This window comes from Hesperophylax consimilis, chromosome 29 (assembly GCF_061612785.1).
Source record: "Hesperophylax consimilis isolate HC1 chromosome 29, BYU_Hcon_1.0, whole genome shotgun sequence".
NCBI lineage: Eukaryota > Metazoa > Arthropoda > Insecta > Trichoptera > Limnephilidae > Hesperophylax > Hesperophylax consimilis.
Window position 1 is genome coordinate 9413827 of NC_142864.1, and position 14423 is coordinate 9428249.

General features: G+C 34.4%; 1 protein-coding gene across 1 annotated transcript in view; it reads left to right on the plus strand.

The window, feature by feature from the left end:
• LOC149409855 (uncharacterized) overlaps positions 1 to 14423 on the plus strand; it is a 45656-nt gene that overhangs the window by 31050 nt on the left and 183 nt on the right. The window lies entirely within an intron of this gene.

Sequence of the window (14423 nt, forward strand, 5' to 3'; positions counted from 1 at the left end):
GTGATAATCCGCGCACCTCACTTGCGCGAAGGACATTCTTCCCGGCTCTGCTCATGGACTCCATCGGGACATCATCATAGCGCTTTGGCCCAGATCGCCGTCCCTGGCCAACTCTACATGGATTACAGCGCCCTGGTTCCAGCGTCTCTTACCAGCGCTTCATCCAAGCTCCATGACCACCACGAGGACACGCAGCATCCTCACTGGTCTGCTCAACTCCCGCTCAACCGCCTACAAGGTCCACCGCACCTTCGGCCTTCCCGTCAGCACTGGAGTACTGATTGCCAAGATTGCCAGTGCCTGACAGTCAACGAGTCCGGTCACTAGCGCCCGGCGTCGACTCACAGACCCGCGCTTGACCTGCCATCACCGCCTGCATCCGGAGAATACTACATCTGTCCAACGTCATCTCATCACGGCTACCTGATTCATCAAATAAAACACTCTGACCTTCACGACACGTCTTTCATTCCGTGCCTCCTCACCAGATCCCCAAAAATCTAATCATTGATCATTATTCCCAAGAATAAACAAGGTACATAAGAGAGACAGCTATGGTGACATTCAGTTTTTAGCAAATGGGACATAAGTCAGGACAGATTTTATATATTTGGAAGAATATTAAACATAAGTGGTGCCTGATATAAATAGTTATTTTGACCAATACAAGTTTTAGTGTGTACGGCCACAAAGTTCAATAGAGCCAATTATAGTTAGTTATATTCAGTGGTTCAACATAGGACTTTAAACATGATCCCCAGCATACTATGATGTAAGAAAGTCGAGATTGGATTAAGGCAAAATAGACAAATTTTAATTTCTCTTTGTCCAATATGTGTCTAAGTTCATTAAAAATAAAATCTCCTGATTTCCCTTGTTAAAATATCGATATGATCATTCCATCTTAAACATTTATCAATCTTTACACCTAGATACATGATACATTCTACACTCTCCAAGTGTTGGCAATTACAATTACGTTATTTTCTGTGAATGTCGGGATTATTTGTGCCCCTTGAAAACTAAAGTAAATTAGGTAAATAATTCAATTCAGTTATCTTCTATGAAGTTTTCAATTAAACAAGCAAATTTTTCGTCCTACAAAAAGTTTTAAAAATCGTTATCTACATTGTGATTTTCATACAAAAACTAATTGTATCACATTCAAAAAGTGGATCGTTTTCCGATTATTAAATAATCAAAGTGTGAACACATCTACTATAACAGTGATTCTAAAAACAAAATCTTATTTGCGTGACAAGTGACATTTAAAGCCATAGACTTAAACCTAATGAAATATTGTTCTGGCTGTCACTGAAACCAGAGACAATATTTTGAATTTGAATTGAAGTGGGGGCATTTTTGAACCCAACATTTCTTGTAAACTGTGAACAAAATGTCTAATACCCAAACACGTAGCAATAAATCAAACCTTGATAAAGAGGACAAACAAACTATGGATAAAATTTTTGATTATATCGACAAAAAGTTTGATTCTTTAAAAAAGGATATAATTCAAAAAATTGAATGTCAGAATACAGAATCTATAAAAAGTATTGAGTACATAAGTGCTCAATATGACGAAATTATTAAAAAATTGGATACAAATAATAACCAAAATAAATCAATCCAAAACGAACTTGAAAATATAAAAAAAGAGCAAGTGGGAAAAAACGCTACAATAAAAAAAATGGAACTAAGACTAGATGAAATTGAATATACATCAAATCTGCACTACCTAGAAATTGCAGGAATTCCACAAAAAAATGGTGAACAACTGGAGGAAATTATAAAAAAAGTCGCATCTGCAGCTGGAGTTCAAATCAAACACGCTGATATAAACAATGTGACCAGAACTACAGACCGAAGACTTAATGCTCCGCCAAAAATCCTAGTAAAATTTACAGAAATTAAACTAAAAGAAATCCTTCTATCTAAAAAAAGAGAAATGGACCTTAATTTACTAAAGGATTTGACAAACGAAAAAGTGTACATAGGTGAAGTAATAAGTCCCTACAAAAAAGAGTTGCTTTGGAAAGCAAAGCAACTAGCCAAAGAAAAAAATTATGAATTTGTTTGGATCAAAAATGGGAAAATAATGGTTCGTAAAGGTCATGATCAAAAAATTTTGTACGTAAATCATCTGGACGACCTCGATAAATTAATATAACAAATCACTTACTTGAACACACCAAACTGAAATACCTACTGAAAACATGGATAAGGAAACAATAACTACAAACAAACCAGATGAACTGCTAACTCTTAAAAACAATTTTAATATATTAAATAAAAATATACGAAGTATCAACAAAAACTTCGATGAACTTCAAATACTAATTAAGAATCTAAAAATTAATCTTGATATAATTATCCTCACTGAGTGCTGGATAAAGGATAAATATTCACCCTTACATATTAATAATTACACCTCATATGCAACCAATTTGAATTACACAAAAAATGATGGTGTGATAGTGTACATTAAAGATGACACTAAAACTGAAGTCAATGAAATAAAATTCCCAAATGCAAACTGTTTGAAAATCAAAGTGGGTGATGAAACCACTATATTAGCTCTGTATCGATCACCAGCTACAACTAATATTAATCAGTTTCTTGAAACGCTTTCTAATGAACTCAATCTTCTAAAAAACAAAAAAATGTCTTCCTCATCGGAGATATAAATATTGACATACTAGAAAACGGTCATCCAAATAGAACTGATTATCTGCAAACACTGGCCGCCCACGGACTTGAAAGTTTGATAAATAAACCTACGCGTGTTACAAATGACAGCAAATCTTGCATCGACCACATATTCAGTAAGACTGTTAAACCAACCAACTCTATCATATTCACCTCTACTATAACCGACCACTATACAACAATTTTATCTATTACAAAAAAGAAAATACAAAGATCGCAGCCCTACCCAATTATCGTGCAGAAGACAGAAACCATATGGAATGAAGTAAAACAACAATTACTAAATACAAACTGGATAAACCTACTGGAGAACCTTGATACAAATAGTGCCTGGAGTAAATTCATTGAATATATAACTCATACCATCATGTCAAATACCAAATCAATAGAAAAAAAGATTTCACATAAAAATCAACATCTTAAACCATGGATAACCCAAAGCGTTATAAATTGCATTAGAAAAAGAGATGAACTACACAGGAAAGTTAGTTTAAATCCTTGTGATATTTTTATACAACGATATTATAAAAGATACAGAAATATTTGCAAAAATGTTGTACGCAATGTCAAAGAAAATTATTATAAGAAAAAAATAGACGAATGTAACAATGACCCACGCAAATTATGGAAGATCATTAATGAAATTACAAGTGCAAAATCATCCCATAACAAAAGCATAGATGAACTAACAATTGAAAAAACCCAAATCTCTTTCGAAAAACATCCGGACAAAATTCTCGAATACGTAAACGAATTTTTTACAAATATAGGGTCAAAATTGGCAAAGCAAATCAGACATCCAAAAACTAGCATTTTACCAGAAGAAAAGGAAAGTATGAACCAGATACATAAATTAAAGTTAACTAATGTAACCAATACTGAAATCAGAAACGCAATTGTATCCCTCAATGTTAATAAATCATCGGGAAATGATATAATCTCAAATAAAACAATAAAACAACTCCAAAATGAACTGACCTTCCCTTTGACATACTTGGTCAATCTGTCTATATCTACAAATGTATTCCCCTCATGCCTTAAAAAAGCAACAGTTATACCTATACATAAAAGTGGTAACAAAAAGGATATATATAACTACCGACCCATAAGTCTCTTAAGCTCCTTTTCAAAAATCTTGGAAACTGTAATGAAGAAGCAAATTGTTCATTTTCTTGAACAAAACAAATTATTATCACCATCCCAATATGGTTTTAGGGAAAATCTAAGCACCAATGATGCCATAGAAAATCTAACAAGCATAGCCATAAAAAACATAGATGAAGGGAAAAAGTGTTTGGCTTTATTCATAGATCTTCAAAAAGCTTTTGACACAATAGACCATAAAATATTACTAACTAAGCTAAAAAAAATAGGAATGGCCGAAACAACAATGAACTTATTAGAGTCATATATAACAGGGCGAGAACAACAAGTACAAATTGGCAAACAAAAGAGCAAACTACTATCTTTAAACTATGGCGTCCCTCAAGGAAGTGTACTGGGACCGATCCTATTCATTATCTATATCAACGATTTAACTAACCTTACCATTAAAGGAAACATAATCAGTTTTGCTGATGATACTGTTTTATTATTTCAAGAAGAAAATTGGACGGATACATTTAATGAGGCTGAAAAGGGGCTTAGTGCACTTCAAAATTGGCTTAAAATCAACTCGCTTACCCTTAATATAAGCAAAACAAAATATATAACATTTTCAATAAACGCAAGGAGCCAACCAATAAAATCACTAGAACTAAAACTACACGAATGCCATGGAAATAATATACAATGTTACTGCCCCGTCATCGAAAAAACACAAAACATAAAATATCTTGGAGTAATAATCGACGAAAATCTTAGATGGGACCTACACATCAAGGGTATTACCGAAAAACTCACAAGCCTTATATATTTCTTTAAAAATCTAAGAAACGTATTAAATAAAAAGGATATGAAAAAGGTCTACTACGCATTATGTCATTCTCGAATTGAATATGGAATCATAGGATGGGGATCTGCTACACATACGTACCTACACAACCTGAATACGATTCAAAAAGGAATCATAAAGACCATATTGAAAGTACCAATTAGAACGCCTTCAATTGAAATATTCAATTCCTTTGACGTACCAAATGTACAGCAAATATATGCCAAAAATATATTATTGAAGCTCTTCAAAAATAACAAATCCTCTACTAGACTGTGTATGCATAACACTAGATCGAACAAAAATGATATAAAAAATATTCCAAGTTATAAAACCACATTCGGACAAAGAAACTATACATACTTTGCAACAAAACTCCATAACATCCTTCCCCAAGACATAAAACTAATAAAAAATCCTAATGAATACAAATCATTAATAAAAATATGGCTGAAAGAGGTCAGTGAAAAAACCCTAATGAAAACACTAAAAACGATATAGAAGACACTAAAAACGACATGGAAGACACTAAAAACGACATAGAAGACACTAAAAACGACATAGAAGACACTAAAAACGACATAGAAGACAAATAAACCATATTTAAATAACTTTAGTCCGCCTCGGCACAGGACCCCCTAGTGAGGAGGACTAAGAAATATAATATTTTATACTTAATTTCACCATTATATTTTGTATGTAACAATTATTTTATATAGTCGCTAAAATAAAAAAAATAAAAAAAAATAAAAAAATAAAAAAAAATGTTTTTTCATAATTGTGAAATTAAAAACACTTACATATGAGGCCCCTAGAATCAAAAGCGGCAGTGTTCAGTCAAAAATGAGTTGAATATTTATTTATTTAAATACAAACTGCACGACATGTGCCATTAAAATATAGTAAAAGTACAAGGTATAAAGTATACAGCATAACGTTTAAAGTTTAATATACGGTATAAAGCGTAAAGGTTAAATATAAAGTTATGTATAAAGTGTAATGTATAAAGTATAATTTACAGTTTAAAGTGGAAGGTTAAATATAAAATTAAGTTAATTACAAAGAATAAATTTTTTAAAAACAAGTGCAAAAGGTAAGAAAAAAAAATTGTCAATAATGACTTCAAGAATTATTTGTCCACTATGCCAAACATAAATGATTATCAATTATCAAAGTAACGATAACGTAAACAATAATGTTTGCTTAATTACTTATCTTTTGATTCTTGCATACGTAAAAAATATTTTTAAGCATCTTTGAGGAGAGCATATAGAGGAGTTATATTCTAAGTGACTTCTAACAAGATTTTTATAAAGTATTTTGTACGTAAGGATGTTTTTGAAATCCTTAGATATTATTAGGATGAAGCCCAAAATTTTCATTGCTTTACTAGAAATAATATTAATGTGATTAGTAAATGTTAATTTAGTATCAAAGGTTATTCAAAGGTCCCTTATTTGAGGTTCAGACAATAAACTTTGATTATTCATTGTTTAACTATATTTGATAGTTTTTTTTATTCTGAAAAACTCATGATTAGATATTTTTTTAATAATAAACATGAGTTTGTTAGACCACTCTAAGTATAATATAATAATTTGTACCCTGAAGATGCTTGAGTAAAGCAAAACCGGTCGGTTCTAAAAATTATTAAAAACTCGTGGTTTTAAAAAAAAGTATTTTATTTTATTTTATTAAATATAAAATATACTTGCGGCACGTTCCATAGTAGAATATACTCTTAGCCATGGTGTAAGACCACCATTAGAATTGAAACATTGCTTGAAATGGCTTTATCCTTGTTTGATGACAAGATCTAAATAGCCAGGTACCTATTCCCCCACCTTCCTATTTCTGCTCTACCTTATCTCCTTCCCCTCCCCATTACCTTCAGCCCCACTAGATTCCCTAATTTGGGATGCCAGTCTCACTGGCTCCAGACGGTTGGGAGGAGTTGGGACTCTTGTGCGGTATATGATTCTTCTCTATCAAATCAATTCAAAAGATCTCTGAAGATTAAAATAAGGTTTAACACTGGGAATCTATTTTGATTGCTTTGTGTTCACATTTTAATAGTTTAATTTTTGTTCTCAGATAAATGCTACTAAAGAAGAATATGTAGGCAGTACAGGGATGATTATTTGAAGTTTGGATTTTCAAACAAACACCTGTCCATGTGCCTTTTATGGAACAAAGTATTAAGCAATGATGCTATGAAACCATCCTTTTACATTTTACCATTGTTTTTTTAATAATATAAACTATAAAATTCACTGCATCCCAAACCAAAGTGTTGTGTACAACGGATAAAGTGCGCGGATTGGCCGCTTTAATTATGAGCTCACCTTTCAGGGCTCCTATTGGTTGCGTTTGTGTTGTGAATTTGTCATACCCCTTGTTTACAATCGAAACTATCTAAATTCTGTGTATTAAATCCTTTTAAAGTGACAATTGTGCGTCGAAAGAGATTACTCTCATCTCGCAAAATACTTTTTAGTATATATTTGTGTATTTTTTCTTTTAAATAAAATTATCCAGAACCTACAAAAAAACATATCCGATAATTTCGTGAATAAAACAGAAACTTTTCGGTAAAACCGATAGTGGATTTCGTAGATACATTCATAGTGATAAACTGTTTAAAGTAATTTGTGCTCAATTAGTGCAAATATAAAAAAAATCGTGATATAAAAACTCGATACGGCGACTTTTGTTTTGATTTACATAGAGCTAGACCGATTGCCCACCTACGAATTTTCAGGCGCAAAGCTGAACAGAACTAATACTCTGTTTCAAACATTGTTTTTTTTTATGTGTCCTTATAAAGTAGTGTTTAATAATGAATCGTCCTAAAAAACGACACATAAGCACCATGATGTCTCCTAGTCCAGAGGATATAGGAGGAAAGTGCGTCACGATTGAGGATGCGGATGAAAACAGCTCGGTTACGTCATCCAAAGGCTCGGACGTCACCGAAGCGGAATATCCTTGCGCTTCAGGAGTAGATGTGCTCAATGAAACCCAAGCACATTTGACAGCTCTTCAACTTGTGTTAGCAGAGAAGCAATCTAAGGTCTCAAAAGACCAGCAGCTGAGGATCGCTAGAAACGTATCGGAAGTTTTCAGATCCGTATCTCAGCTGTTGTTGGAGCGAGAGACGATGCGTGCGGATTTAGCTACAGTTACCTACAGCACAACTTAGAATGGCAGAAATAAAAATACGCCACGAGAAGAGGGAAAAAAGGCACCTTGAGCAAAAAATCATACAATTAGAGTCTGATCTCGGGCCTGTAATGCGGAGAGTGGCAGTGGCAACGGAGGCTACCCTCTCTTTTGCTGACATCGCCCGAAAACAGCCATATGATGCTCACCAACCCCCACCAATCACTCAACAAGGACATCGCGTCGGACCACCAAGACCTGCCGTTTGCATCTTTCCAACGGATGCGGACGCCACAAAGGACAGTGACGGTACGAAAAAAATGATTGAAGATACAATTCGGCCATCTGAACTAGGCGTTTGGGTCACGGGAATAAAAAAAATAAGAAATAAAGGCATCCTGATCAATACGGCAACCACGGGCGAACAACAAAAGCTATTAAATGCACCTTGCTTCGACAACTCGAGCAAACTGAAGGCCCGACTACCGTCAAAGCGTCTACCGAGACTGATATTCTTTAATGTTTCCCGGGATCTGACCGACGAAGATTTTTTAAGGATGGCTCTCACTGGTATTCCCAACGTTGAAGACATTGAAGAAACTATTGCAGGCTGTAAACTAAGTCACCTGGCTGGTGCTCGCACAGGTAACGCTTGTCATCGTATCTACGCAGTACCCGCTACCGTACGTAAATTTCTAGTCGAGCAAGAGAAAGTATTTATAAGCTGGACTATTTTCCGCGTCCGAGATTTTATTGGCCTTACTGTCTGCACCAAATGCTACATGATTGGTCACTCATACAAGTATTGCAGAGATACCAAACCCACATGTGGACATTGTGCTCAACAGAATCATACTGGTGAGTCCTGCCCAAATTCCACCATCAAACCAGTTTGCGCGACATGCACCAGATTTGGTAAGCCTGCTGATCACTCAACTGGAGATAGGGACAACTGCCCGGCCTACATCGCTGCACTCAAGAACGACCTTGCAACTATAGATTATGGAGTGTAACATACATGAGCATAAGTGCCTCACCATCGAGAATTATAATCCCGTGACGAACTGTCTACGAATAATGTATATGAACGCGAGAAGCATCCGTAATAAGTTTGATGAGATCGAAGAAAAAGTAAGAAGTTCGCGGTACATTGTACACGTGCTCGTCATTACGGAAACGTGGCTTAAGATTGGAGAGGAAAAGTTTTACTCCCTGAATGGTTACAAAAGTGTTTTTTCTTCTCGCCCCAACGAAGGAGGAGGCGGCGTAGCAATATATGTGATTGATACTATGAAGTGTGCAATTATTGAAAATTTTTCAAATGAAAATTCCTTTTTAGGCATAACGCTTAGTAGCAGTGATAGGAAACCAGTTAACATCTATGCTATCTATCGAAAACCCAACACAAATATGCAGGATTTTCTAATACATCTAGAAAAAATACTGAACGAAAGTAGACAAGATACATTAATATTCGGAGACTTTAACATTGACATATCCATATCCACACATTCTTCATTAAATTTTTGCAACATCTTACAATCTTACAATTTTTCAATACATAACAAAACATTTCCCACGAGAGTCACTGATACAAGCTGCACCTTAATAGATCACATCTTATCAAATAGGCAAAACATTCAGACTACTATATCGAATATTGATGATCCACTTAGTGACCATAATATACTTATTGTTGATTATAAGAACAACTTAAAAAAATGTTTTAATAATAGAACCAAATCCCGGATTACGAGACCTATCATCAACAGTATGTCAGTAAAATCCTATCTTCTTGATAACAATTTCACGATCAACTTAAGCAACTCAGAAGGCCCTTTCAAAAGTTTCAATTATCACATTAAAAAGGCAATAGAATCAGGTACAACTACACCAAAAACAGGATTAAGAAGTCGGGTACAACTGAATACTCCGTGGTTTGATTCCAAATTAAATACATTAATCAAAGAACGAAACCAGATTCACAAGCAGTGGAAACAAGACCCTGGTAATTTTACTCTTGTAACACTTAAAAAGAGATTGAGAAATACCATTACTAATTATAGGCGAAATCTAAAACACAAATATTATGCGAACAGCTTTCAACAAAACCAAAATAACCCCACTAAAACCTGGAAAATCATAAACTCTATTCTATCAAACCGAACACATAAACCAACTAACGAAATAGAATCCCTCGTGGTAAATGACTGCGTAATTAAGGATCCGAGCCAAATAGCATCCGCATTTAATGAGTTTTTTCTCTCAATAGGAAAAAAGCTAGCAGCTACCATTCCGTCATTCCCGGATGACTGTAATACCGTTTTTGTGGAACCGAAGGCTTGCCAATCCTTGTACATGGCTAGGACAAACAAAGATGAGGTACTGAGGATCATCTCTAAAACTAAGCTGAAAGCAGCACCGGGACTCGATGGAGTAACACCATCAGTTCTTAAGACTTGTAAAGAAGAATTAGCGGGTCATCTTACAGAACTTTTTAATTGGTCACTGTCCTCGGGAAAGTTTCCAAATGAATTAAAGTTAGCGAAGATAATACCTATACACAAAGGAGACTGTAAAACATGTATCTCTAACTACCGTCCTATATCACTTCTATCGGTTTTTTCAAAAGTATTTGAGACCATAATCAAAGATAGACTCCTAAAATACATATCTGCGAATAATATCCTTACACCACAACAATATGGCTTTCGGAAAAATTCTAGTACTCAATGTGCCGCCTTTGATTTTATCTCAAACCTTCAACAGTATATAGACCAGGGTGAATATGTGGCAGCCATATTTATAGATCTCAAAAAAGCCTTTGATACGATCGATCATGAAATACTCTTAAAGAAATTGGAATATTTGGGAATTGTTGGGAAGCCCCTAAATCTCCTCCGAAGCTACTTAGATGATAGATTTTGTCTTGTTGAAGTCAAAGGTGTCTCGAGTGGCTTAGGTAAAATCACATGTGGAGTGCCACAGGGATCAATTCTTGGGCCTCTGCTTTTCTTGCTATATGTCAATGACATAACTAAATGTGGTATCTCTGGAAACCTCCAACTTTATGCGGATGACACTGTAATCTATTATCACAGTACAAGCCTGAGTGACCTGGAGTCTCAAATGAATGTAGATGTCTCAATTCTAGCTAATTGGCTGCGTATTAATAAATTGAGCCTCAATATAAAAAAAAACGCACTACCTAACTTTCGGTAATAAGGATTATGTGCCAATGAATATCACACTTGGAACTGAGAAGCTCCAAAATATAGAAGTCACGAAATATTTAGGGCTATTAATAGACTCTAAACTTTCGTGGAATTCCCATGTTGAGCATGTGAAATCTAAAATATCCCCAATAACCGGCGTACTGTACCGACTCCAAGGTCTTCTCTCTACATCTCTACTAAGGGCCACATACTATGCGATGATTCACTCCCATCTGAGTTATTTAGTTAGTATCTGGGGCACTATTACTAAAAAACAAATATCAGAAATACAAGTGATTCAAAATCGAGCAATAAGGAATATCTACCGTCTACCGTGGGATATACATATCAAAGATATATATTTAAAGACAAACATACTTCCTTTTACGGTTCTACCTAAATACAATATCACTTGTACAATATTACAAATCATACATAGATCCTCACACACTAACATCAAACCAGCATTTAATTCAGACATACACCAGCACAAAACACGGTCCCAAAATCTAATACACCTAGCATCGTCTACCCACACAACAAAATTTGGTATTAACTCATTACAATATATTGCATATAGACAATACAATGCATTACCTAATGAAATAAAGCTATCAGTAACTAACAAAAAAATATTAGTTAAAACGCTTAAAGATTATTTCCTGAAAATGTTTTTAAACCAGTGAATTTTCGCTCGCTTTCATATGTTGGTTTACTATGTTTCATGTGTATAGATGTCTCTCAGTATTTCTAAAATCTCTATTCTTAACAATGTATTTTTCCTTTTTTATTTATTTTTCTTTTCCTTTTCAATATGTTGTATTTTTTTAAAAGTGTAATATCCTTGTAAAATGTATTTTATGTGTCTGTACTTCCCGTAATGAGTTTTATCTCAACTCATTGGGAATAATGTGTTACTTACCATGTTTTTTGTAATACATTATAAATAAATAAATAAATAAAAAAATAAAAAAATCCAAACGGAAGGATCACCTGCGAAAGTGTCACTCTGATAAAACAGGTAATAGTTTGAAATACTTTCAAACACTGAAAGAAAAACTTCAGAAGAGACCCACGGTGGACTGTATGTTCGCTTCAACGTCAAAAAGAGACGATGGTAGTTTGCGGGCGTCTTTTATATTACAATATTTTGTTAATCATAGCAAAACCAGAAAAAGCTGCATACTACCGGGAAAAATCTTGCCAGTCATTGAAGAAATCTGCTTATGATATATTCTCAAAAGCATTCATTTGTTCAAAAACTTATCAAACAACATAGTTCAAATACTTATCGAACAACACAGTTCGAAGACTTGTCGAACGACACAGTTCAAAGACTTATCGAACGACACAGTTCAAAAAAATTCTTCTCTTTGGTCAATTGGTTTGTGACCCCCCAAAATAATAAGACGACATTAATAAAAAATGTTGTACATCAAAACAACTGGTCTTATTTATTTCAAATGTATCACGAAATAGCAGGGCAGAGCGGCGGCGGCGACTGACGAGCACTGACATCTGTTGTCTCTAATAGAAGCTTTAATTCAAAAGTCCATATTGGCTGGGTCGATTTAAAGAATTTCCATGGATTTGGCATCTTCTGTCCCTATGAGCGCAATAGAATGGCACTATATCTTTCGTCTAAGTATAAATTAGGTACCGAAGAAAGCTTAGGTCATGGCCGTGAGGGAGACCGCACGATGTACATTATTACTCGTCCCTATATTAATGTACTTTCTAAGTAGGTACACTTATAAACCTACTTACTATACGTCAGGAATTATTCTATTTATTGCACTTTCGTGTTGATTACTAAAGCATCAGCTTTTATTGACTTCTTTCCAATCTTGAATCAATAATTCCTAAATCAATTTACTCTTCTACTTACCACTTTTCTTCCATCAATATAATATTGTTACTTAGCGTCCTTGAGTATAGTTGTTGTGTTGATACAGGGATATTGTCATGAATTGCAGGTATTATTTGTATTGAAAAAATTTGATAATGACCCAGACTATGATTATTAGCAATTTTAATAAAGTTACATAAATGTGCAAAAATTATACAGCCCGAAGAAGCTACGGTTGTAGCAAAACTTGATCAGCATTAAGAATAAAAAATAAAAGTGGTGTTTACTAAGTTATTGTTTTATTTTAAACATCAGGTCACATCACAAAGTATCTGCTTTATATGGAGAAATAAAATATATTTGTTTTTCTAAAAATTTGGCTTGCTCCTCCGAGACAAGTTGGAACACTTTGCTTCTTGTTTGCCTAGTGCCCATCTTTTGCAAAAGTAGAGTAGTTAGTTGATACTGCCGAACACCCTGCAGCAAGGGAACCTATTGAAGTGGAAATGTTTTCCACTGAAACTTCCAAATGGTCTCCTGATTGCGTTGATTGATTTCGAGGTGCGGTGCTTAGCGTACGATTGGCTGTAGATGGTCTAGGATTATGTTGGTCTATGCCATCTGATAATCTCTATTACCCACGAGAGTAGCATAAAACATACCTCAGATTTTGGATACATAAGACTGTTTAAATGGTCTCCTGATTGCGTTGATTGATTTCGAAATGGGGTGTTTAGCGTACGATTGGCTGTTGATGGTCTAGGATTATGTTGGTCTATGCCATCTGATAATCTCTATTACCCACGAGAGTTGGATAAAGCATGCCCCAGATTGTTTATTTATTTATTTTAATATCAACGGTATAAAATATACCTTTTGTTAAAAATTGGGGATGATCCTTTTTGAATAAAAACTGGTTTTCTTGATACCACTTTACATTTATTTCAAACTGTTGAAACAGGTACAATATTTATAAAGAAACTGTGCGAATAACACTGCTACGATCGCTCTGACTTATGAGCTTGTTTATTATCGAGTTATTGTTGAGAAAAGAACGAAAAAACACATAATGCGAGCCTTTTTAAAGACTTCAAAACCCACTACATGTAAATAAAACACTTGTCATTGTGATGTCTAGGAGTAAAAATGAAACCTGCTATACCGACCAAATTGACACTATTTTCTAAGCAAGGACTCACACCATTTTGGTTAAACGTAGTAACTTCAAATTTCTAGACTACAGATGTCGGTAGCCTGCAAAATTGAACACCTTTAAATGTACACAATACACAGTAAATTATAAACAGTGACATCAGAAAATATATAATTAACAGAAACTCAAGATGGATTTATAAAGTTAGAGATACAAGTACATGCAAAACTTATAGGTAGACTAGGTTAGATTAGTATTGATTGAAATATATGATAGTATAGATACATGATATAATACGGACTGTGTTGTATCTGATAACGGAACCGTTTTCACAAGTCAGGGAGTTCACAGATTTTTTAAAGAGTAATAATATCGATTTTTTAACTACCCTCAAAGCAATGG